The sequence below is a fragment of the Bidens hawaiensis genome, unplaced genomic scaffold, assembly GCF_021521415.1.
Source record: "Bidens hawaiensis isolate Kalapana, Puna unplaced genomic scaffold, B.hawaiensis_p1.1 tig00004021_1, whole genome shotgun sequence".
Taxonomy (NCBI): domain Eukaryota; kingdom Viridiplantae; phylum Streptophyta; class Magnoliopsida; order Asterales; family Asteraceae; genus Bidens; species Bidens hawaiensis.
In genome coordinates, this window is record NW_027491237.1 from 1,887,489 (window position 1) to 1,914,612 (window position 27,124).

General features: G+C 34.2%; 1 long non-coding RNA gene and 1 other non-coding gene across 2 annotated transcripts in view; both read left to right on the forward strand.

The window, feature by feature from the left end:
* LOC143625242 (uncharacterized) overlaps nt 1-27,124 on the forward strand; it is a 148,288-nt gene that overhangs the window by 77,537 nt on the left and 43,627 nt on the right. The gene's annotated exons all lie outside the window — the stretch shown is intronic.
* Nucleotides 14,288-14,361, forward strand: TRNAP-UGG (transfer RNA proline (anticodon UGG)). The gene has a single exon. It is a non-coding gene; the product is annotated as a tRNA-Pro (tRNA).

Consider the following 27,124-nt stretch of genomic DNA (forward strand, 5'->3'; position numbering starts at 1 on the left):
TCATTCATTCTTTTCATTTTATATGTAACCGGAGGATACTTTGGAAGTTGATCAACAGATTCAGGCTTTCTATATTTTCTTCCTTTTTCAGCAGCTTGAATTTCCTTTTCAGTTATTTGATCACTCAAATCACTCAGATCATCTTGATCCAACTCATCTGAATCAAAGTCATCTTCAGAGACTTGAACTCCAATTGACTTTTCTTGCTTTAGTTCTTTCTTCATAACAAATTCACCATCTTCACTCACCTCAACATTCTTGTACAAATCTGCAACATCTTCTTTGTCTTGAAACACATCTTTGAATTGTTGTAGATATGCACTTCTCTTCTCTTTGTCAACTTTAGGCATAAAGTTGTTGTTGAATGGTGGTGGAACAGCCTTGTACTTTTCATCTTCTTTTACTTTATTCAGAATTCCACAAATGTTTCCAGTTGAAACTAAGTTCTTTAGGAATTCATTTTCGGTTTGCATCTTTGTATTCAGAACCTTTTCATCAATCACCATCTTCTTCAACCCACTAATCTCAGTTGTGAATCTTGTTTGAGCTCTATAGCTATTCATACAATCCTCTTCCAAACTTTTCATTCTTTCCTCACTAACAATCTCACTTGCCTCATAAGCATTGATAATGCTTTGCTTCTTAAAACACTCACTTTCCAGCTTACCAACCTTTTCTTTTAATTCATTGACAAGTTTAAGTAAATCAGCAATAGGATCAGAATGTACCTTAGATGAAGATGCAGAGTCTATGGCCATGAATGCCACATTAGCTCTTCTGATATCATCTGCTATATCTTCCTCATGGTTACTCCAGTCAAAGCTTCCCTCATGCTGAGTAGTTACTGCCATATTGCCTTGATTTCTTGGTTGATTTTGGTTTGCTGGAATGTTGTTAGTTGCAGGGTTTTGAACAGCTTGATTCTGATTGTTGTTCATTTGATATACTTGATTCTGATTCATACCCTGCTGGTTGTTCATCTGAGGCTGATAGTGGTTGTTAGAATTGGGATTGAAGTTGTTGTTTGGATGGAAGTTGTTATTTGGGTGGAAGTTGTTGTTGTTGTTGGGATTGAAGCTTTGGTTATTGTTGAAGTTCTGCTGGTTGTTGTTTCTTTGCACATTCTGCTGGTACTGTTGTTGGTTTCTAGGCTGTTGGAACTGATTGACTTGAAAGTTCCTTGGCATAATGCACTCTCTTGCAAAATGTTCAGGCTGTTGACAGTTGTAGCAGATAGCCTTGGACTTGTCAAATCCTATTCTCTCATTTGGACCAGAAACTAGTGATCTACCAGTTCTATTGTACAGTCTCTTGCTTCTTAATGCCAACATTGCAGCTTGCCATTTGAGATCCATGTCTTCAAGGTCATCAGCATCTATTTGTTCCAAATCATCCTGCACTACACTTGTGTGAATCAAGTTTTTGGCCACAAATGCATTGTAGGATTCAGTGAACATAGACATTAGGGCTTGTGCATCACTCCCTTGAACATGCCCTGCACCAGCACTTTGAGCTTTTCCATTTCCCACAGAGGCTGAATCATCATCAATCAATTAAACATTAAACCTCTGTTGACCACCTTGACTGCTTGAACCACCTCCAATGAATGACCTAGGAGTCTCATTGTTGTGATCACTTGGTTCTTCAATGATGGGAATTTGTTGTTGATTCTTTGTTGTAAGATTCCCCATTGGAGCAATTAAAGCATTTGACACATTGAAACTTGGTTTATCTTCCTTGATCATTTCATTCTCAATCATTTCAAGTTCAGCAGCTTGAAGAAAACATACTACATCATCCAATTTCAATTCATTGAAATTTTGCTTTTGAAGGATGAATTTGCAAGCAGTATACCATTCTTTTGGCATTGAGTTGAGCAACTTTGTATTCAAATCAAAGTCAGTCATTACATAATCAGTTGTTCTCAACTCATTCACAATACTCAGAAAACGTTCTAGTATTGATTTCAACCTTTCTCCATCTTTATACTTGAACCTTTCGAACTGTTGCTTCAATCTTTGCTTCTTAATGTTCTCCAATTCAGTGTTCCCTTCATACATCTCAAGGCTTGCATCATACATTGCCTTAGCACTTTGATGATGTGCAACCTTTGTGAGGATTTCTCAAGACAGACCAAGTTTGAGCATAGCCAATGCTCTGTCATCAACCTTTCTCATTCTCTCTCTGACAGCATCAATAGCATTTGCATTAGCACCTTCTACAACAGCAGCTTGTGGACCATTCTTGATAGAATTCCAAATATCCACATCATTATAACAAACAGCAGCCTCAAGAAGCACTTTCCACTTGGCAAAGTTCTCCTGACCATACAATCTTGGTATCTTATTAGTAGACACCTCTTGTTCCTCATATCCAGACATTTTCTTAAATTAAAAGTTAAGTTCTTATAAAAAAAAAGAGTAAAACAATCAGATCTGAGAATAAATTCTGAGATCTGAGTTGTCTGATATGAATAGACCAAGATTCAACAATAAAAATCAAAGGTTTAAGTGAAATAAGGAAAAGAAAACACCTAAAACTTGTAGATCTGGAAGAAAAATGAAGAACAGAGCTTCTGACGTCACAAATCAATCGAACAGTGCTCTGCTTACGTCATTCTTCTTCAAAACTTAATCAGCAACAATCTTTCTAAAAATAGCAGCAACAAGCTCTGATACCACTTGTCAGGGTCCCAACTTTCAATGAATGGTCGATTCGGATCGGATCTTCAATCAATCATGTCATAACTCACACAAAATTAATCGTGTTGACAAGCGAGTTAATGACGGGTTACTATGTTTAGAAAGATGACCGTTTGTGAAAGGCGGAATCAATAACAAACATACGGTTGCAATGAATATTCAATGACAGAAGACACACACCGGATTCACTCAAAAGATTTCCATTTATACAATGTTTATCATACAAAAGGATAATCGATTAGGGTTTAGAAGGAATCCTAGGACAGCCGTCACACACAAAATATTCTCTCAATTAATGTGTCGGTCTTATCCGTATTGTGCTCTCTCATTTTCCGTCCTCTCCTTCTCTTGGCGGCGTGCCCTAATTATTCTATTTATAGGCCTGCCAACCTAAGACATCTGTCATTCCTTCTAGAAACCCTATCCGATAGTACATATTCAATTTACATATTCAAAAATATACTAAGTGTAAAACAAGTCTTCCGGGTAGGCTTTTCATTAAACTTCAGTCTCCGAGTATGCAGTGTACTCGGCCTTCCTTGAGACTTGGTAAACATAGAAGTGTACTCGGAATCAGTTTCCGGGTAGACTTTACTTAAAGAATTTTTTACCAAGTAAAATATTCACCGAGTAGACTTCAATCTTCTTGGCTTATCAAACTTTGCTCGACAAATCCTTACGAGCAACCCTGTTCTTCTATGGTCCTGTTCCGCTCATTGTCAGTTGAACAACTTATTGATAAGGCGTACTCGGGAATACATACCTTACTTGAGCAGAACCTTACTCGAGATAACTTAAAGATATTCTATTAACTCATCAAGTATACTCGGACCATAATTATTAAAGAATACCTTGCCCGGTCTTCCAAATACTTGGCTTCATGGACTTGGTTGACCATACCTTACTCGGAAGAGTAAAATACTTGGTCTTGAAGAACAATCCTGCTTGACAAAGTGAACCTTGCTCGGATATGCCAAATTAATGAACCTTACTCGGGAAAACACTAAAAAGCATACCTTGCTCGGATATCCACTTAAGAAGACTATTAGAAGTAAACCTTGCCCGGGAGGCAAAATCTCGTACTCGGCTAAGTAAAAGCTTAGTCGAAGGTCCAAGGTGTGCTCGGATTAAATACTTAGCAGTTTCTGAGGAGGTTGAGAAGATTCCAATCTTCCAAATTCTTCGTTTAGGTCAAATCTCCTCATTTGGGTCAAACTCTTGACCCAACACCTTTTGCAACAAACCTTGCGTTTGAAAACTTCATGTTCTTTTGGTTTCTTGAATCTTTCACTTGGCTTAGGTGAATTGACTCCTAAAGTTTTCTGATTTTTCAACCCATCAAAGTTAATTGAAAAAGGAACAAATTCCTCAATCTTGATGTCTTGTCTTTCAACATTGCTTTTGACAAAGACAATCTTCTTCATAATCATATGTTCTTCATCACTGCTTTCTCTAACCCTTGACTGTCTTTTCTCATATTCTTCCATTGTCTCCACTTCTCCAACATCCAACACTTCATGACTAGAAAAGATTGGATAAACTGGGATAAAGTTTTCTGTATCAATCTTTTCATTCTCCTTCTTCTTCTTGTTGTTCTGCTTTATCCTATTCAATACAGTCTTGCTTGGAGGTCTAACTGCATTGTAGTTTATCTTCCTTCTTTCACAAATGTCAAAAGAGACATGTTCCCTTTTAATGTTGTCCTTTTGCTTCTTTGATTTTGATGGGACTGGTGGATACTTTGGAAGCTTGTCAACAGATTCAGGTTTTTTATACTTTCTCCCTCTTTCAGCAGCTTGAATTTCCTTTTCAGTAATTTGATCACTTAAATCACTAAGATCATCTTGATCCAACTCATCTGAATCAAAGTCATCCTCAGAGACTTGAACTCCAATTGACTTTTCCAATTTTCACTTCTTTCTTAATCACAAACTCTCCATCTTCATTCACTTCTACCTTTTTGTTTAAATCAACAAATTCTTCCCTGTCTTGAAAGACATCTTTGAATTGTTGAAAGTATGCATCTCTCTTCTCTTTGTCAACTTTTGGCATGAAGTTGTTGTTGAATGGAGGTGGAACTGTCTTGTATTTGTCATGTTCTTTCACTTGATTCGGTATTCCACATATGTTGCCAGTTGAGACCAAATTCTTAAGAAATTCAGTTTCAATCTTTAGTCTTGTGTTTTGCACCTTTTCTTCAATCAACAATTTTTTCAAACCATCAATCTCAGTGATGTATCTTGTTTGAGATCTATAAATGACCATACAATCATCTTCAAGGCTCTTAATCTTTTCATCACTTATCATCTCACTTGCCTCATACTCATTTATGATACTTTGTTTTCTGAAACACTCACCTTCCAGCTTACCTACATTTGTTTTTAGTTCACTAATAAGTTCATTTAAATCAACTGTATGAGCAGAGTGTACCTGAGAGAAGGTTCCCTTTTCTTTCTCAATTATGGCCATGAATGCCACATTTGCCTTTTTGATGTCATCAGCAATATCCTCCTCATGACTGCTCCAATCAAAGCTTCCTTCATGTTGTGTAGTCACTGCCACATTTCCTTGATTTCGGATCTGATTTTGATTTGCTGGAACAGTGTTGTTTTGACTACTTTGAGTTACTTGAAGGTTTTGATTGTGATTCATTTGAGGTTGAAAGCCTTGAGTCTGTTGCATATTCTGTTGTTGATTGTTCATTTGAGACTGAAAGTTGTTGAAGTTTGGATTGTAACTATTGTTGTTATTGAAATTGTTCATCTGATTGCTGTTGTTGTTGAATCTTGGCTGATTTTGCTGGTAATGCTGTTGACCTCTAGATTGATTGTGTTGATATTGAGGCTGACCTCCTGGTTGTTGATTCTGAAATTGATTCATCTGATAATTTCTTGGTTGATTGCATTCTCTTGCAAATTGACCAGGTTGCTGACAATTGTAGCATATTGCTTTTGACTTGTCAAACCCAATCCTGTCATTTGGACCAGAAACCAGAGATCTACCAGTTCTGTTGTACAGCCTTTTACTTCTCAAACCCAACATTGCAGCTTGCCATTTCAAATCCATGTCTTCTAAGTCATCTGCATCAATTTTTTCTAAATCATCTTGAACCACACTTGTGTGAATCATGTTCTTTGCAACAAATGCATTATAAGACTCAGTGAACATAGACAGCAATGCTTGTGTTTCATTGTTTTTAACATGTCCTGTTACAGGGTTAGTAACATTTCCATTGGACATAGAGGCAGAGTCAGAATCATCAATTAGTTGCACATTGAACCTCTGCTGATTTCCTTGAGTACTTGTACAACCCCCAATGAAAGACTCTGGAGACACAACATTATGTTCAGCAGGTTCTTCTATGATGGGAATTTGTTGTTGGTTCTTTGTTGATAGGTTTCCCATAGGTGCAATTAAGGCATTTGAAATGTTGAAGCTTGGTCTATCTTCCTTGATCATTTCATTTTCAATCATTTCAAGTTCAGCAGCTTGAAGAAAACATACCACATCATTCAATTTCAATTCATTGAAATTCTGCTTTTGAAGGATGAATTTGCAAGCAGTATACCATTCTTTTGGCATTGAGTTGAGCAACTTTGTATTCAAATCAAAGTCAGTCATTACATAATCTGTTGTTCTCAAATCATTCACAATACTTAGAAATCGTTCTAGTATTGATTTCAACCTTTCTCCATCTCTATACTTGAACCTTTCCAACTGTTGCTTCATCTTTGCTTCTTTATGTTCTTCTGTTCAGTATTCCCTTCATACATTTCAAGGATGGCATCATACATTTGTTTGGCTGTTGTGTGATGAGCCACCTTGGTCAGAATCTCCCAAGACAAACCTAGCTTAATCATAGCTAAGGCTTTGTCATCTACCTTCCTCATTTTCTCTTACAGCAGCAGTTGCAGTAGCATTTGCACCTTCTTCAGCAGCAGTTTGTGGACCATTCTTGATGGAGTTCCACATGCCAATGTCATTGTAGCATACGGCTGCTTCAAAGAGTACCTTCCATTTGATAAAGTTTTCCTGTCCATACAACCTAGGTATCTTGTTAGTAGACACCTCTTGTTCCTCATATCCAGACATTTTGAGAAATCAAAAATCAGTTTCTTTGATAAAAATTTCAAAATAACCAGATCTGAAAATAGAATGCTCAGATCTGATGTGTCTGATGTGATTAGAACAAGATTTAGATATAAAGATTTAAACTTTAATTGAAATAAGGAAGAGAAAACACCGGTAGATTGTAGATCTGGAAGAAAAATGAAGAACATGGCTGCTGACGTCACAAATCAATCGAACAGTGCTCTGCTTACGTCATTCTTCTTCAAATCTTCAACCAGCAACAATCTTTCTAAAAAAAGCAGTAACAAGCTCTGATACCACTTGTCGGGTCCCAATCTTTTGATTGTCGATTCGGCTCGGATCTTAATCAATCATGTCATAACTCACACAAAATTAATCGTGTTGACAAGAGAGTTAATGAAGGGTTACCATATTTAGAAAGATGACCGTTTGTTAAAGCAGAATCAATAACAAACATACGGTTGCAATGAATATTCAAAGATCGAAGACACACACAGGATTCACTCAAAAGATTTCCATTTATATAATGTTAGTCATACAAAAGGAGTAATCGATTTAGGGTTTATAAGGAATCCTAGGACAGCCGTCACACACAATATATTCTCAATTAATGTGTCGTGTCCCGTGTTTTCCGTGTCTAGTGTCCTTGGTGGCGTGCCCTAAATATTCTATTTATAGGCCTGCCAACCTAGGTTAGCTGTCATTCATTGTAGAAACCCTATCCGATAATACATATTCAAATTACATATTCAAAAATAAAGCTAAGTGTAAAACAAGTCTTCCGGGTAGGCTTTTCATTAATCTTCAGTCTCCGAGTACGTAGTGTACTCGGCCTTCCTTCAGACTTGGTAAACATATAAGTGTACTCGGGATCAGTTTCCGGGTAGACTTTACTTAAAGAATATTTTACCAAGTAAAATATTCACCGAGTAGACTTTAATATTCTTGGACTTATCAAACTTTGCTCGAAAAAGCCTTACGAGCAACCTTGTTCTTCTATGGTCCTGTTCGGCTCATTGTCAGTTGAACAACTTATTGATAAGGCGTACTCGGGAGTACATACCTTACTTGAGCATAACCTTACTCGAAATAACTTAGAGATATTCTATTAACTCATCAAGTATACTCGGACCATAATTATTAAAGAATACCTTGCCCGGTCTTCCAGTTACTTGGCTTCTTGGACTTGGTTAACCAAACCTTACTCGGAAGAGTAAAAGACTTAGCTTTGAAGAACAACCCTGCTTGACAAAGTGAACCTTGCTCGGAGATGCCAAATCAGTGGTCCTTACTCGGGAATTCACTAAATAGCATACCCTACACGGATATCCACTTAAGAAGACTATTTGAAGTAAAACTTGCCCGGGAGGCAAAATCTCGTACTCGGCTAAGTTAAAGCTTACTCGAAGGTCCAAGGTATGCTCGGATTCAATACTTTGCAGTTTCTGAGGAGGTTGAGAAGATTTCAATCTTCCATATTCTTCGTTTTCGGTCAAATCTCCTCATTTGGGTCAAATTCTTGACCCAACACAGTGATGTTATCATCTACTATGATTATCTAACAGTTCAAGTACAGTTGATATAGTTGAAGCGCAGTAAAAATATGGTTTTGGGGACGGAATTTGTGGGGTCAACCAATAGGGTTTCTAGTTTTTCTAATTTCTTCCCTAGCCGAGTGTGAACGATTACCTTTTGATTTACCAAAAGTAGAAGAAGAGTTAGTAGCAGGTTATCAAACTGAATATTCTGGTATAAAATTTGGTTTACTTTATGTTTCTTCATATTTAAATCTACTAGTTTCTTCATTATTTGTAACAGTTCTTTACTTGGGGGGTTGGAATCTTTCTATTTCGTGCATATATGTTCCTGATCTTTTTGATATTACTAAAACGGGTAGAGTTTTTGGGACAATAATTAGTATCTTTATTACATTAGCTAAAACTTATTTGTTCTTGTTCATTCCTATCGCAAAAAGATGGACTCTACCGTGGCTGAGAATGGATCAATTATTAAATCTTGGATGGAAATTTCTTTTACCTATTTCTCTAGGTAATCTATTATTAACAACCTCTTCCCAACTTCTTTCACTGTAAAAAAAGACTTCGATATTCACGACTTGTCTCAAACAAGAGAAAGAAACAAGTATCTTATTTTTTATAGATATTCACGATATGTTTCCAATGGTAACTGAGTTAATGAATTATGGCCAACAAACTGTACGTGCCGCAAGGTATATTGGTCAAGGTTTCATGATTACCTTATCACACGCCAATCGTTTACCTGTAACTATTCAATACCCCTACGAAAAATTGATCACATCCGAGCGTTTTCGCGGCTGAATCCACTTTGAATTTGATAAATGCATTGCTTGTGAAGTATGTGTTCGTGTATGTCCTATAGATCTGCCCGTTGTTGATTGGAAATTGGAAACGGATATCAGAAAGAAACGATTGCTTAATTACAGTATTGAATTTGGAATATGTATCTTTTGTGGTAATTGAGTTGAGTATTGTCCAACAAATTGTTTATCAATGACTGAAGAATATGAACTTTCTACTTATGATCGTCATGAATTGAATTATAATCAAATTGCTTTGGGTCGGTTACCAATGTCAATAATTGACGATTACACAATTCGACCAATTTTAAATTTGCCTGGAATAAAAACTTAAGAAAACATTTTGATCTAAAAGAATGAAGGTTTTTGTTTGGTGAATAATTATAATTATATTCATAATTATATTGATTAGGATTAGGCGGCGAGAATTGTGTTTTAATTTATATAAATATGAACAATATATTTCTTTTCTATAGTCAATATTGATGATTGATGATTTGAAAATATATAGATTCAAATTACTCCTTCGAGAGATTAGGCCAATAACTACATCTACATCAATCCATATCCATGAAAATGGAATTTTTCAAATTGAATAATTAAGAACTATTATAAAATAGAAAAAAGTGGAGTTACTTCTTTTTTCCTGACCGGGTCAATAAAGTTATGCAATATTTTGATTTATTTATCTATTATATATAATGGATTTACGTGGACTAATACATGATTTTCTTTTAGTCTTTCTGGGATTAGGTCTTATATTAGGGGGTCTGGGAGTAGTATTACTTGCCAATCCCATTTATTATGCCTTTTCATTGGGATTTGTTTTTGTTTGTATATCGTTATTCTATATTCTATCGAAATCCCATTTTGTAGCTGCTGCGCAGCTCCTTATTTACGTAGGAGCCATAATTGTTTTAATCATTTTTGCTGTGATGTTCATAAATGATTCAGAATATTCCAAAGATTTCCGTCTTAGGACCGTGGGATATGGAGTAACTTCCATGGTCTGTACAAGTCTTTTTGTTTCACTAATTACTACTATTCCAGATATGTCATGGTACGGGATTATTTGGACTACAAAAGCAAACAAGATTGTAGAGCAAGATCTGATACCTAATAGTCAAAAAATTGGAATTCATTTATCAACATATTTTTTTCTTCCGTTTGAATTTATTTCAATAATTCTTTTAGTTGTGTTAATCGGCGCAATTGTTGTAGCTCGTCAATAATAACTCTTTGTAACTGGAAAATCTTGTTATGAGCTATCACATGTCCTTCCTTTTTTTCTATTTGACTTTGTATATAAGATAGAAATTATTTATATTTATTAGTTCAATCTATTCCCAATATATTAATTTGTTGCATTACTCATTATATTCTAGTCAATCCAATTGGTTAAATTGTTGTTGATATTGAAATGAATCGAGATTTATAAGGAGTTGGTTAATGATGCTCGAACAGGTACTTTTTTTGAGTGCTTATTTATTTTCTATTGGTCTATATGGATTGATTACAAGTCGAAATATTGTTAGGGCTTTTATGTTTCTTGAACTTATATTAAATGCGGTTAATCTCAATTTTGTAACATTTTCTGATATTTTTGATAGTCGTCAACTAAAAGGATCCATTTTTTCTATTTTTGTTATTGCTATTGCAGCTGCTGAAGCCGCTATTGGACTCGCTATTCTTTCATCAATTTATCGTAACAGAAAAACAACTCGTATAAATCAATCAAAATTATTGAATAAGTAATATTATAATTTATTGAATAAGTAATATTATAATATAAATTATCACATTATCATTTTCATAAATTAATTTAAATTAGTAAATTAATTTAAATTAGCATGTCTACCATGTAAGATATGATCATGTTATCACAAAGATAAGAAATCAAATTATTTTGGCACTGTCAATCCAGAAATAGAGAAAAAACGGGGAACTCATCGATTCATCTAGTATTTAAATATATAATTCATTTATCAATTTACTAGATTGACACTTTATCACGTTCAAAAATAGATAGACCCAATGTTGCATTTAGTAATGATTTATGATACATGTATCGGGTGTACTCAATGTGTCCGAGTCTGTCCTACGAATGTTTTAGAAATCATACCTTGGGACGGATGTAAAGCTAAACAAATAGCTTCTGCTCCAAGAACAAAGGATTGTGTCAGTTGTAAGAGATGTGAATCCGCCTGCCCAACAGATTTCTTGAGTGTTCGAGTTTATTTATGGCATGAAACAACCCGCAGCATGGGTATAGCTTATTAATACGTTACAGAAACCCCTACTTGAGTCCATTTTTTTACCGCAAAAACCTGTGCTCAAAAATAGATTGTTTTTGAGCACAGGTTTTTCTGGTCCAAGTGTATCTTGTCTTTACCACGAACAAATTTCCTTGGTTAACAATAATTGTAGTTTTACCAATATTTGCAGGTTCCTTAATTTTCTTTCTTCCCCATAAATGAAATAGGGTAATTAAGTGGTATACTATATGTATATGTATGTTAGAACTTCTTCTAACAACCTATGCATTCTGTTATCATTTCCAATTGGACGATCCATTAATCCAACTAGTAGAGGACTATAAATGGATCAATTTTTTTGATTTCCGTTGGAAATTAGGAATAGATGGGCTGTCTATAGGACCCGTTTTATTAACAGTATTTATCACTACTTTAGCTACTTTAGCTGCCTGGCCTGTTACTCGGGATTCTCGATTATTCCATTTCTTGATGTTAGCAATGTACAGTGGTAAAATAGGATCATTTTCTTCTCGGGACCTTTTACTTTTTTTCATCATGTGGGAATTAGAATTAATTCCAGTTTATCTACTTCTATCCATGTGGGGAGGAAAGAAACGTTTCTACTCAGCCACAAAATTTATTTTGTGCACGGCGGGGGGTTCTATTTTTCCCTTAATGGGAGTTTTGGGTATCAGTTTATATGGTTCTAATGAACCAACATTAAATTTTGAAACATCAGTTAATCAGTCGTATCTTGTGGCTTTGGAAATAATATTCTATATTTGATTTTTTATTGCTTTTGCTGTCAAATTGTCGATTCTACCCCTACATACATGGTTACCAGATACCCACAGAGAGGCGCATTACAGTACTTGTATGCTTCTAGCCAGAATTTTATTAAAAATGGGAGCATATGGATTGATTCGGATTAATATGGAATTATTACCACACGCTCATTCTATATTTTCTCCTTGGTTGATGATAGTAGGCACAGTACAAATAATCTATGCATCTTCGACATCTCCTGGCCAACGTAATTTAACAAAAAGAATAGCCTATTCCTCCATATCTCATATGGGTTTCATACTTATAGGAATTGCTTCGATAACCGATACGGGACTAAATGGAGCTATTTTACAAATAATCTCTTATGGCTTTATTGGTGCTGCACTTTTTTTCTTGGGCGGAGTAGCTATCCCCATGCCAAAAATATTTACGATGTTCAGTAGCTTTTCCATGGCTTCCCTTGCATTACCGGGTATGAGTGTTTTTGTTGCAGAATTGATAGTCTTTTTAGGAATAATTACTAGCCAAAAATATCTTTTAATGCCCAAAATTTCCATCACTTTTGTAATGGCATTTGGAATGATATTAACTTCTATTTATTTTTTATCTATGTCACGTCAAATGTTCTATGGATACAAGTTATTTACTACTCCAAACTCTTATGTTTTATAGCAATAGTAATTAATCGTTGTTGTTTCAAGGTCAATCTATTTACTCATCTAGATAATATTTTTCCCTGTTCTCTAATAAATAGACTAATTAAACTCATGTTTTCATAATCAATTCGATCCCCCGATTGGATCGGGGGCAAACGCTTACGAAAAGATCGCTTGGATTTAAAAAAATTCGCTTGGATTTATCCATGGTTTGGTTAGTTTATTTCTTATTCCTAAAATTCTATTTCAGCCGGATATATAAATGGAATAAATAAATAGGATTTCGTTTGTTTATAATTATTTTTAACTATGTTATATATATAACGTCATTTTTCCCTTTCCTTTCCTTGTAAGATTAAGATAAGGGCGCAAGTACTCGCTTCAATATATTTCTTTATCTCCCCGTGAATCGTATGTTTGTAACAATATGGACAGAATTTTCGTAACTCCAATCGATTAGGCGTATTGTGCCGGTTCTTTTGAGTAATATATCTGGAAATGCCCGTTGATTCCTTATTAACACCGTTTCGAACGCAAGCGGTACATTCCAAAAGAACCGGTATTCGCACATCTTTACCCTTGGCCATGAACCTCCTTTGGATTTTTCATTTACTCAACTCTTCCTCTTTCAATCCGAAACGAAAAAGAAAAAGGAAGGAAAAAGATAGAATTTGTAACTTGCTATCCTCTTAAGCAAGAATTCACTACACTCAATATCGAAAATAAGATAGAAATATTTCTAAACTTTCAAATCACAGTACAGAATTTAAATTTTATATATAAGTTTCTTGTATAATACTCTTTCCCTAGAACCACTGTTTGTGTTCGACTTCCATAGAAATTGAATATTAATTCAATTCCAAACTGAACCCGAGTCTCACAGCTGTTGAATGCACTTTTATTCTTTCTCTTTCCTCCCTTCTTCTCAAAAAGGGAAAAAAGAGAAAAGAGGGGGCTGATATTTAATTGTATCTATAATATTCTTTATTCCATCCTGCGTCAATAACTAGAGTGGGAACGTCAAAGCATCCGGGAAAAAACGATTAATCTCAATCAATAAACCTGCCAAAGAAACGAACCATAGAGTACTTAGTACCGGTGCCACGGAAAGATATGTTTTTAGATCTAGCATTGAAAAACATCCTTCATTTTTTCATTTTATTGTAATCAATAAGATAATTCATATTTAAATGTACAATGATCTAGTAAAAAAGATTTACTTTTTGTTAAATACAGAAAAACGTCCTTTTCTTCTCCAATATTCCCCAAAAAGACTCAGTTAATTTTCCTTGGGGTTCCGTTCCATATTTCATATAGATAGAAGTCTTTTGCTATTATTATATGTTAAATGAGACCAAAAAGACATAATTAAAAGAAAAATTCTAGATTTTAATTGAGGAGATAACGATGTGGAAAACAAGACAGGAATTCTCTACAATGACACTGTAGACCAACGGAAGGGATGTAGCGCAGCTTGGTAGCGCGTTTGTTTTGGGTACAAAATGTCACGGGTTCAAATCCTGTCATCCCTACCTATTACTCTCCTTTGAGCAGTAATGAGGTATTTTTAAAGATCAACTCACAATGGACATATCATATAGAATCTTTCATTCTTTTTTCTTTTTTTTCTTATGACACGAGAATTCAATCCGGATTCTTGGATTTTGACCACAAAATAGAAATCCGCATTTGAATTCGGATGGGGGTTTGAATTCAAGTTAATAAAGAGTAAACCTATCTTTTTCTAGCTCTAAGACTAGGAGTTCTAGTGGTCGACTCAGTTCTTTCAAATTGTTTCTCATTATTAAGAAAAGGTAACAAAGATAAAATACGAGCTTGTTTTATAGCAATAGTAATTAATCGTTGTTGTTTCAAGGTCAATTTATTTACTCGTCTAGATAATATTTTTCCCTGTTCACTAATAAATCGACTAATTAAACTCATGTTTTTATAATCAATTCGATCCCCCGATTGGATCGGGGGCAAACGCTTACGAAAAGATCGCATGGATTTAAGAAAAGTTCGCTTGGATTTATCCATGGTTTGGTTAGTTTATTTCTTATCCCTAAAATTCTATTTCAACCGGATATATAATTAGAATAAATAAATAGGATTTGGTTTGTTTATTATTATTTTTAACTATGTTAAATATGTCATATATATATAATGTCATTTTTCCCTTTCCTTGCCTTGTAAGATTAAGATAAGGGCGCAAGTACTCGCTTCAATCTATTTCTTTATCTCCCCGTGAATCGTATGTTTGTAACAATATGGACAGAATTTTCGTAACTCCAATCGATTAGGCGTATTGTGCTAGTTATTTTGATTAATATATCTAGAAATGCTCGTTGATTCCTTATTAACAGCGTTTCGAACACAAGCGGTACATTCCAAAAGAACCGGTATTCGCACATCTTTACCCTTGGCCATGAACCTCCTTTGGATTTTTCATTTACTCAACTCTTCCTCTTTCAATCCGAAACGAAAAAAAGAAAGGAAGGAAAAAAAATAGAATTTGTAACTTGCTATCCTCTTATGCAAGATTTCACTACACTCAATATCGAAAATAAGATAGAAAGATTTCTAAACTTTCAAATCACAGTACAGAATTTTATATTTTATAAATAAGTATCTTGTATAATACTCTTTCCCTAGAACCACTGTTTGTATTCAACTTCCATAGAAATTGAATATTAATTCAATTCCAAACTGAACCCGAGTCTCACAGCTGTTGAATGCACTTTTATTCTTTCTCTTTCCTCCCTTCTTCTCAAAAAGGGAAAAAAGAGAAAAGAGGGGGCTGATATTTAATTGTATCTCTAATATTCTTTATTCCGTCCCGCGCCAATAATTAGAATGGGAACGTCAACGCATCCGGGAAAAAACGATTAATCTCTATCAATAAACATGCCAAAGAACCGAACCATAGAGTACTTAGTACCGGTGCCACGGAAAGATATGTTTTTAGATCTCACATTGAAAAACCTCCTTCATTTTTTCATTTTATTGTAATCAATAAGATAATACATATTTAAATGTACAATGATCTAGTAAAAAAGATTTACTTTTTGTTAAATACAAAAAAAAACGTCCTTTTCTTCTCCAATATTCCCCAAAAAGACTCAGTTATTTTTCCTTGGGGTTCCGTTCCATATTTCATATAGATAGAAGTATTTTGTTATTATTAAATGTTAAATGAGAACAAAAAGACGAAATGAAAAGAAAAATTCTAGATTTTAATTGAGGAGATAACGATATGGAAAACAAGACAGGAATTCTCTACAATGACACTATAAACCTAATCCGAATTATAGAGCTATGACACAACCAAACCCAAACGAACAAAATGTTGAATTGAATCGTACCAGCCTCTACTGGGGTTATTACTCATTTTTGTACTAGCTGTTTTATTTTCCAATTATTTCTTCCATTAAGAAAACGAGAGAGAACTAAAATAATTGACTAATCATTCTAGGTATTCTCTCTCTTAGCCCATTCGGAAGGATCTCATTTCAGAATTATCCATGACTGTTTATCTCTCTAGCATGACCACTTGATGAAATGTGGAGGGAAGTGGCGGAAATGGCCGATACTACTGGAAGAATTCCTCTTTGGATAATAGGTACTGTAGCTGGTTATTCTTATGATCGGTTTAGTAGGCGTTTTCTTTTATGGTTCATATTCCGGGTTGGGTTCATCCCTGTGTTAATAGGATGAATTGAGTTGTATACATGAAAGCGTAAGAACTCAACGGATTCCCTTCTTTGTTTATCTGATTTGAGGGAGAAGGTCCCGTTGAGTTCTTAATAATTATAAGATTTTTTTATAAGTTCATTGAATAAGTTCTATTTACTCAATCAATTTTCCCCTCCTCTTTTGTTTGTCCACCACTTTTATATATATAGTATACATAATAATTCATTATTATAATATAATATAAAAATAAGAAAAAAATACGTAATAACTCTAAAAAACGTTCTGATACGTCTCTAAAAAATCGAAAAATAAAACTACGAATGTTTGACGAACAGTATAAAGATAAAGAATCATTATTATTTCGACACAAGAAAAGGGTGTGAAAAATCCCTTTCTTGTGTCGAAGACTAGGAAAACGAATAACCCCTACCAGAAATATTTGTTCCCTTCATTTATCCATTCTATTTCGCGTTTCCTTTTGGATAGGATCTAGCCAAAGTAAATTGTATTAGAATCAAATGCATTTTATGACATTTCAATCTCACAATAGCAACATAATAACATAACCGCGATTTTTTTGGAAAAAAAAAACAACAAACAAAGAAAGAGGGGTCAAGTCAAACAGTCTTCTTCACAATATACATACTATGGCTAGGGATATGGTACAAGGAATTACCGGCATCTCGTAGAAAAATAGTATAAAAAAAGCTTTTCAAATTTTTTATATCATAATTACTAAAAAGAATTTGGTTCTTTTTAAAAACTTGATGTCGATAAATGCGCGAGTTTAGAAATTCATTTCGGACAATTGAATCTTCTCGAACTGCCTCTTTTTAAGAACCAAAAATATTTGTGCCAAAATAACAGATGCGAAGAAGAACAAAAGGCCTTGTACACGTAATGGATCTTGCAGTACTATTTCTACATCTCCCTGACCAAATCCACCCACATTAGGATTACTTGTCAACGGTTGATCCAATTTGATAGATTCGCCTTCTAAAACAAGAAGTTCTGGCCCGGAGGGATAATATCAACCACTTGATGTCCATCCGATGCATCCTCTATGGTTATTTCGTATCCCCCTTTTCTTTTCGTAATATTTTGCTTACTATACCTAATGATGTAGCATTATAAACTGTATTGTTACTTTTTCTCACGTCAGGATAAATCTGGCCCCTTCCCCTGTTTCCACCTACATAGATAGAATATTTTAAGAAGTGAACGTCTTTCTTAGTAGCGGGGTCCGGGGAAAGAATAGGATAGGTAATTTCACTATATTTCTGACCAAGAACAGGGCCTATGACAAGAATATTTTTTTTATTGGGGCGATAGCTCTGAAAAGACAGATTACCCATCTTTTCTTTTATCTTGGGGGAAATACGATCGGGAGGGGCTAATTCAAAACCCTCTAGTAAAATAAGAACAGACCCTACATTCAAAGCCCCCTTTTTACCATTAGCAAGAACTTGTTTTAGTTGCGTATCATAAGGAATTCGAACAACTACTTCAAATACAGTATCGGGAAGTACCGCTTGCGGAACCTCAATATCCACCGGTTTATTAGCTAAATGGCAATTGGCGCATACAATACGTCCAGTCACTTCTCGCGGATTTTCATAACCCTACTGTGAAAAAATGGGATATGCATTTGAAATGGGTGTACGAGTTATTATATATATCATAAGTGATACAGAAATAGATCGAGTAATCTGTTCCTTTATCCAAGAAAAATTATTTCTAGTTTGCATGGTCCAATCATTGATCCCGAAAATTTCTACAATAAATTGGGGTAGGTCACTACTGGAGTTTCCTATCCACGATTCTGTTATTTACTAGAATAGTTTGACTCGATTAATATATAGGAATATAGGATGAATCTTCGGGATGGGTAGAAATAGAAAGGGATTTTCAATGTTTTGCTTATGTACAACTGCAAAGTAAGAAACATTATAATTGGATTAAGTAGACCATTTTTTAGTCATTCATTGAATGATAAATCAATACATGTGACGGAGATACGCGATTTAAATAACGGAAAATCCAATATTTGAAAATTGTATTTAGAATGACCGGAAAAGTTGAAACAAGGCCAGATATAATTTGATCATTATGAACAAATCCAAAATCCTTGTAGACAAAGCCAATCATCAATTCCCAACCATGGGGCGAATGAAATCCAATACATAAATCAGTTAATAAAAGAAGAGAAAATGCTTTTATTGTGTCACTTAAGTTATATAGGAATTCCTGAGCCCAAGAGTTAAGAATAACAAGTTCTTTATTACCCAAAATAGAATAACCACTTATAATAATGAAACATATTATATTTGTCAAGAAGTGCAAAATCGTATGAATACGACCCTCGTTGTGTATCTTGATTAATTGGATTATTTCTTTGTGAATTCCTATACGAAGGTTTTGTAGATGTGTCTCCGAGTATTCCTTGATCAATACTTCTAAGAAGAGGAGTTCCTCTAATCATATGAATTTTTGTAAAATACTCTTTTCTTCAATATCATTCAAAAAAGTTTCAGATTGCCTAGGATTCCACCAATAAGTAACCCACGATTCCGGACTTTTTTTGAAATAAGAGAGAAATCCACAAGGGAAAAAATACTATAGATGCAAGATATAAAAGAGGAGTGAATGCTTTCTTTTTTGCCATTTTTTCATCTGTGAATTGTTAATGAACCCATCTCATTCGTCGACTCTATGTAATCTAATATTTCTCTCACGCATCAGTTCTATTACAAGTTATCGAACCTATGAATCTATTCACTATTTTTTATTTGTGATTTCGTGGTTAGGCCTTGAATCTAGAAAAAAAGACAGAAATTGACGAAAAATTCGAATGAATAAATAATAAAGAATAAAAAAGTATTGTTTCCCGATATTAAAGTTCGAAGCACATATCTCCTTTCGATGAATGCTCCGAAAATTCAATCTAAAATTCAATATTCAATAATGATTATAAATATTTTTAAGACTTTGATACGAAAGAACTCATTTTCCATCATTATATAAAAATAGCTAAGATTTCTAAAAAAATTAACTGACTATGAGTAGTCAGGGATAGAAGAATTGAGGGAATTTTATGAAGAATCTTGTTAAATGAAAAAGGGTGGCAAAAAAAGACAGAAAGAAATTGGCTAATTATCGTTATAAGAGATCCAATTTTTTGGTCATTAAGGAGCACAAAAAGAAGCATCGAAAAAATGACAAGATATTATCTATCGGAATATAAAGTCTCAATTCCAACAAGTAAAAAGCAAGTCAAAAGGAGGGATATTTCCTTATTTCGAAATGGTTGATTATGAGATATTTCGATTTTTTATTCATTTTTTATTTAATTTAGTTGTGTATATTTCGATACATATAAAAGATACCCCAAATCGTTTTTTTTTATACTTGTTCCATATAGTATGTTTTAACTCGAATGAATGTTCTGAAGAAACATCAATTAAGTTATGTTCTAGAAAAAGAGGATTCTTGCATTTTTGCCCTCCTGCTGAGAAAGCATTCATTTATCATTTATCGGTAAAATAACTTCTAATTAAAATACTTAAATTGGTACACGCAATAAATAGGCCAATTCCGCAGCTTTTTGTTCCATTTCCCGTGGAGTAAAATTCTCATCAGTACGAGTCAATGGAATGGCTCCCTCGCCTCTTTTATCCATATAAAGTACACGCCGAGCATAAATACCCTCTTTAACTTCTATTCTGACGGATTGAATATCTTTTATAAGAAATCGGAGGAAGACCCGACGATTTTTTCCAGGAAATCCCCAACAAAAGATACACACTATTCCGTCTTTTTTATCAAATCGATCATAACCACTACCTACATTCCACGAAATTGTGCACCACAAATAGGAGCTAATAAAAAGACCCGCGATCCAATAGAAAGACATCACAATTCCTTGTGAAAAAAAACGATTTGCTGAGACGGAAAGAAACATATCAAATTTCTACCAAGATAACTCGAGGTTCCAACCAACAAGAATTTTAACGAACCTAAAATAAGGATAATAGCCTAGCATAAATTACTTATTTTTCGAGCCCCCTTTATAGGTTCTATCCATATATGTTCTGATCGACAACTCATACTTGATCCCGTTGCTTTTTTGGAATTGAGAGAATACCCCAAATGAATTTGACTTTAGTCTGTTTGTTTCCGAAGTAACTCGCATCAACTAGCACTAGTTTGAACTAGTTTGATGTGAACCTTTAGGAGTAATTCATTAAATTGGTTAGATCTAAATTAATAACATACCCTTCTTATGACTCACTAAAAATAGCCACATGCATATAGATAGACCGGCTTTACAGCTCAGCCATCCGCCGATTTGGGTCTATTTGAAAATAGCTAGATTATAGCATTTTATGGAGACATAAGAATTTTTCGGCGGAAGCCGCTTATACCATATTTTGCTAAAAGGATATCTGTGTTATCATACAAACGTAAAAAAAAATAGATGATATTTTGTGCCATCGGCTGTAAACAATCTTGTTTTTTTGAACATGAAGAAATAAAGAAGCCATTGCGATTGCCGGAAAATCTAGGCCTACTAAAGGGACCAAAATAGAGGGAAAGTTAAGAGTTGTCATAGAATGGGTACCTCGATTGACTATTTGTACGTGTTATTATTATTTAGATTTTATATTTATTATTTATAATATCAATTTATAATATAAAGATATCTTATTATATAAGGATATCTTACTTATTATAATTTGAGAATTATTATATAGATATAAGTATCTATCTAAGTGAGTATATAATGTAGTTTTTTATCTTTCTACATGAAGGATTTGAAAGGATATGGATGAGATTTTTTTTCTTCATTTTTTGCTCTTGTCTTCGAATTTCGTTTATTAAGCAAAAGCTTATTAAAAAGGAATTAGATTCTGCTTATTTAGATTCTATTTATATTGAATTATATTGAAGGGTTTGTTTGAATCTCATCCAGCAGGGATTCTTAGTCAAAATAGGATTATCGTAAGATATAGAAAGATAAAAAATTCTATATTTAATAGATTTGAATTATATATGACGAGAAGAAGATCGTTTTTTTTGTTTTTTTTGCCTGATTTTACTTTACGAAAATAAGAATTTCATCTTTTATCTTGTTGATAAATAATAATTAATTTAGAAAAGGGGACGGATTTTCAATTTGATGTGACTTTTGATTCTTTAGACAATTAGATCTAATTAGATCTTAAGTCAACAAAGAAAACCCCATTCGTCTAATTTTTACTTGGATTCCGATAATCTAATTACTTGTTTGCTCAAAATAATTGAACTGAATGTTTTAATTTTGATTCAAAGGAATGAAAGTGTGGAGTTGAAATAACTCACTCAGAACGCTTTTTAAAGGATTACGTGGTATGATAAAATCGAATAAGCCCTTCTGGAATAAATACTCAACCGCTTGTGAACCGTCGGGTACTGTTTTATTCAATGTTTGTTCAATTACTCTTTTACCCGCAAAGGCAATGTAGGCATTGGGTTAAGCAATAATAATATCCCCCAACATACCAAAACTAGCTGTCACCCCACCGATAGTAGGAGATGTAAGGATTGGTATATAGAATAACTTTTTATTGGATTGATAATCATATAAAGCAGAAGAGATTTTAGCCATTTGCATCAAGCTCAAACTTCCTTCTTGCATGTGTGCCCCTCCAGAAGCACACACTATAATAAGAGGTAGAAATTCTTTAGTAGCGTATTCAATCAAACGGGTAATTTTCTCCCCAACTACCCCCTATAAACTGAAAATCGATAACCGCAATTTCTACGTTAATAGGGATAATTTTTTTCGCTAAATTTGCGGTATTTCTATCTATTATTTTAGAGATTTATAATTCTTCCGTTTTATTGGATGGAATTTCAATGAACTAGATCTATAAGAACCCCCAAGTCCTAGCTTTTAAATAAAAAATGAATCCTTTAGAGCTCGGATTTCTAGCTCATTCGATTTTGGTAGTTCGTTCGTGGAATTTCTTTGTTTCTGTATTTCTGGAATATGAGTGTGTGACTTGTTATAATGGATCCTATTTATAGTACAGAGAATGGGTCTGTCATCTTGATAGAGATGGTTCTCCTTCGTCGGATATTTATTCTATTATCTGGAACACGGAATATATTAAATAGATTAAGAATATTTGAACTATGATTCATACTTAATATTCAAACCTCGCGGCCAGACTCAAAAAATATTTCCAAGAATTAGAATTTAGAAATATAAATCGAAATTGTTTCTTCTTTCAAATTTCAAATTTCAAAATTTTTATACTTATTTTGACTCAAAGATAAATCTTTATTCGGATTTTTGGTTATTATCTATTCGTGGAATAAGCGATGATCCGATGGTTCTTACTCAGGGAATCTTTGGGCTTAATTTAGTATTTTTATTGAATCATCGTGGTTCTAGTATGAATCTGAGGTTTGAATCGATTCATAGGGTCTTAACAAGAGAATTCCTATAAATAATTTATAAAACAAATCAAATAAAAAGAAAAAAATAGGGAAGAGATAATTCAAGAGGCCCGTAAGGATCAAGATAAAGACAACTAAGCCAACTTGATATTTTGGTATTATCGCCACAAAGAAGAAGAAGAACTTTTGGATTTTTTTTTATTCTTATCTTCATAGCAGATTAAATCGGAAAGTAAGAAGTTTCAAACATTCTATTAAATATCCGTTCCAACCAGTATTTGGGTGTTTTTGCTTGAGCTGTACGAGATGAAAGTCTTATATACAGTTCTCGGAGGGGGATCGCACCTATCTCAATAAAGTTTATGATTGGTTTGAAGAGCGTCTCGAGATTTAGGCGATTGCAGATGATATAACTAGTAAATATGTTCCTCCTCATGTCAACATATTTTATTGTCTAGGGGGGATTACACTTACTTGTTTTTTAGTACAAGTGGCTACAAGATTTGCTATGACCTTTTACTACCGTCCGACCCTAACTGATGCTTTTGCTTCTGTTCAATACATAATGACTGAAGCTAATTTTGGTTGGTTAATCCGATCAGTTCATCGATGGTCGGCAAGTATGATGGTCCTAATGATGATCCTACATGTATTTCGTGTATATCTCACCTGTGGATTTAAAAATCGCACGAATTAACTTTTGTTACATGTGTGATTCCGGCTGTATTGACTGCATCTTTTGGTGTAATTGGTTATCCTTACCTTGGGACCAAATTGGTTATTGGGCCATGAAAATTGTAACGGGTGTACCTGATGCTATCCCTGTAATAGGATCACCTTTGGTAGAATTATTGTGCGGAAGTGCTAGTGTGGGACAATCCACTTTGACTTGTTTTTATAGTTTACATACTTTTGTATTGCGACTTCTTACTGCCGTATTTATGTTAATGCACTTCTCAATGATACGTAAACAAGGTATTTCTGGTCCTTTATAGATACAATAGATACAGAGAAGATATAGCATAGATATTTTGAATTCATCATTTATCACTTGGGGTAGGAACTATAGTATTTTATTGCTACAAGTATGGATTATTGAATATAATAAGACATGTATTTGGATATTTCCCTTGAACTCCGCAATATTTTTGATTTGGCATCAATAGTTGAAGGGATTTTTCCGAAGATAAAATGGATTATAGGAGTGTGTGACTTGAACTATTGATTAGTCTGTGCAGATATGTGCCTTTTTTCTATTTATTTATCTGCCACGTTTGAATTCAAAACCAATTGTGTCTTTGTTCCAACCATCACGTAAGCCCATACGGAGGATAGGCTGGTTCGCTTAAAGAAAATCTTTTCTATGATCAGATACGAATCAGGTCATACATGAGCAGGCTCCGTAAGATCTAGTTCACTTAACTTCAGATTATTTAATAATATAGTATAAAATGCATTCATTTCCTCTGCATTGGCGCAATCTATGATACTATCGGAGTAAAAAAAGGGTCTAAAGAAGAACAGAGACTGGGCTGTATTAGTAACAAGTAAATCCTTTGTGTGTTTATAAAAGGTCTCTAAAAATTTTGGGGATAAACACCAATCTTAAGGTCTGAGACGACCCAAAAAGCAATTGATCAGATCACGATCTATTTTATAAGCCTACTTGGGTATTGAGTATTTATTTGTAAGAACTTCATTTTTTGCACTTGATAGTTTCAACTCCAAAAAAAGAATCCTATAAAATTTTTATTTTACTTACATAAAAGCATCCATATATCGTATATACGGGTGTCTAGATAACATTTATATGGATTCAGTTAGTTCTTTTTATTCTTGCTCGAGCCGGATGATGAAAAATTATCATGTCCGGTTCCTCCGGGGGATGGATCTATAAGAATTCACCTATCCCAATAACAAAAAAACCTGACTTGAATGATCATGTATTAAGGCTAAATTGGCTAAAGGTATGGGTCATAATTATTACGGGGAGCCCGCATGGCCCAACGATCTTTTATATATTTTTCCGGTAGTAATTCTAGGTACTATTGCATGTAACGTAGGATTAGCGGTTATAGAACCATCAATGATTGGTGAACCGGCAGATCCGTTTGCAACTCCTTTGGGAATATTACCCGAATGGTATTTCTTTCCCGTATTTCAAATACTTTGTACAGTACCCAATAAATTACTGGGTGTTCTGTTAATGGTATCAGTACCCGCGGGATTATTAACAGTACCCTTTATAGAGAATGTTAATAAATTCCAAAATCCATTTCGTCGTCGAGTAGCGACAACCGTATTTTTGATTGGTACTGCAGTGGCCCTTTGGTTGGGTATTGGTGCAACATTACCTATTGATAAATCCCTAACTTTAGGTCTTTTTTAAATTGATTCAATTGTGAAATAAAATATCACGACGTATGTATCTAGGGAACAGTCGCTTCAAATTGAATTCTCCCTAGATACATCTATTCAATTAAATTATGAATCTATGTTGATTCCGAATATATGAATTGTCCTAAAGATTCAAAACCTATTTTCGTTTATGCCCTTTTCTAAATTATAAAAAAAAGATGAAAAAAATCCAATGGGTTTAAAACTGATTTTTCGGTAAATCAATTACGAAATTTTTTTCTAGAATCCCTAAAATTTGTTTGACATCTTCCATGCGAAAATATTCCGTTTTCATAAGATCTTCTTGACTGTTATTCAAAAGGTCCAATAATGTATATATCTTGGACCTTTTGAGGCAATTATAGATTTTGGGAGGCAATTCTGATTGGTCAATAAAAATCGATTTCAACGCCATTTTTTTTTCTTTTTTGTTAGTTTAGCCAATTTATCATAAAAGGTAAAGGGGGGTAAAGGAACTATGTGTTGATTGTCCTCTAAATTGAAATTTTCTTCTTTGGTATGTAGAAAGGGAATCAATAAATCAATCAAATTCCGGGAGGCTTCGTGAAGTGCTTCTTTAGGAGTTAAACTTCCATTTATCCATATTTCGAGAAATAGTATCTCTTTGTTACCATTTTCATAAGAATGAATACTATGATTCACATTTCGAACATGCATGAATACAGGATCTATAGGATAACTTCCATCTTGAAAGGTATTTGGCGCTTTTATAAGATATCCGCGATTCTTCTCTATTTGTAATCCATAACCAACTCAATGGGTTCCGTCAAGCTAGCTATATGGTGTGTATTATCGACAATTTCTACATAAGGCGGTAAGATGATATCTTGAGCAATTACATATCCAGGGCCCCTGACACAAATAGACGCCTCACAAGTTCCATAGAGATTACTTCTCAATACGATTTCTTTCAAATTCATTAAAATTTCATGTACTGATTCTTGAATACCCATTATGGTAGAATATTCGTGTGAGATTTTCTCAGATTTTGCACGTGTGATACATGTTCCTTCGATTTCTCCAAGAAAAGCTCTTCGCATCGCAATGCCTATTGTGTCTGCTTGACCTTTCATAAGTGGAGACAGAATAAAATGCCCATATAAAAGACGCTTAATGTCTGCTGCTGATTCAACACACTTCCATTGTAGTGTCCGAGTAGATACTGTTATTTTCTCTCGAACCATAATAATATTATTTGATCTGATCATTAAATCATTTATTTCTCTTGTTTCTCTTGCTATTGAAATCTCTTCAATTTTTTTTCTACACACGACTTTTTTTCGGGAGTCTAAGCCATTATGTGGCATAGGGGTTACATCCCGTACGAAAGTTAATAGTATACCACTTCTGCGAATAGCTCGTAATGTTGCGTCTCTTCCGAGACCGGACCTTTAATCATGACTTCTGCTCGTTGCATACCTTGATCTACTACTGCACGAATAGCATTTGCCGCTGCGGTTTGAGCAGCAAACGGCGTCCCTCTTCTTGTACCTTTGAAGCCACAAGTACCAGCAGAGGACCAAGAAACCACTCGCCCTCGTACATCTGTAACAGTCACAATGGTATTATTGAAATTTGCTTGAATATGAATAACCCCCTTTGGTATTTTATGTATACTCTTACGTGAACTAGTACGTCCACGTGAACTCTTTTTTGTATAGCTTTTGCCATATTTTATCATCTCTTAAATTTGAGTCAGAGATATATGGATATATCCATTTCATGTAACAAAAGATC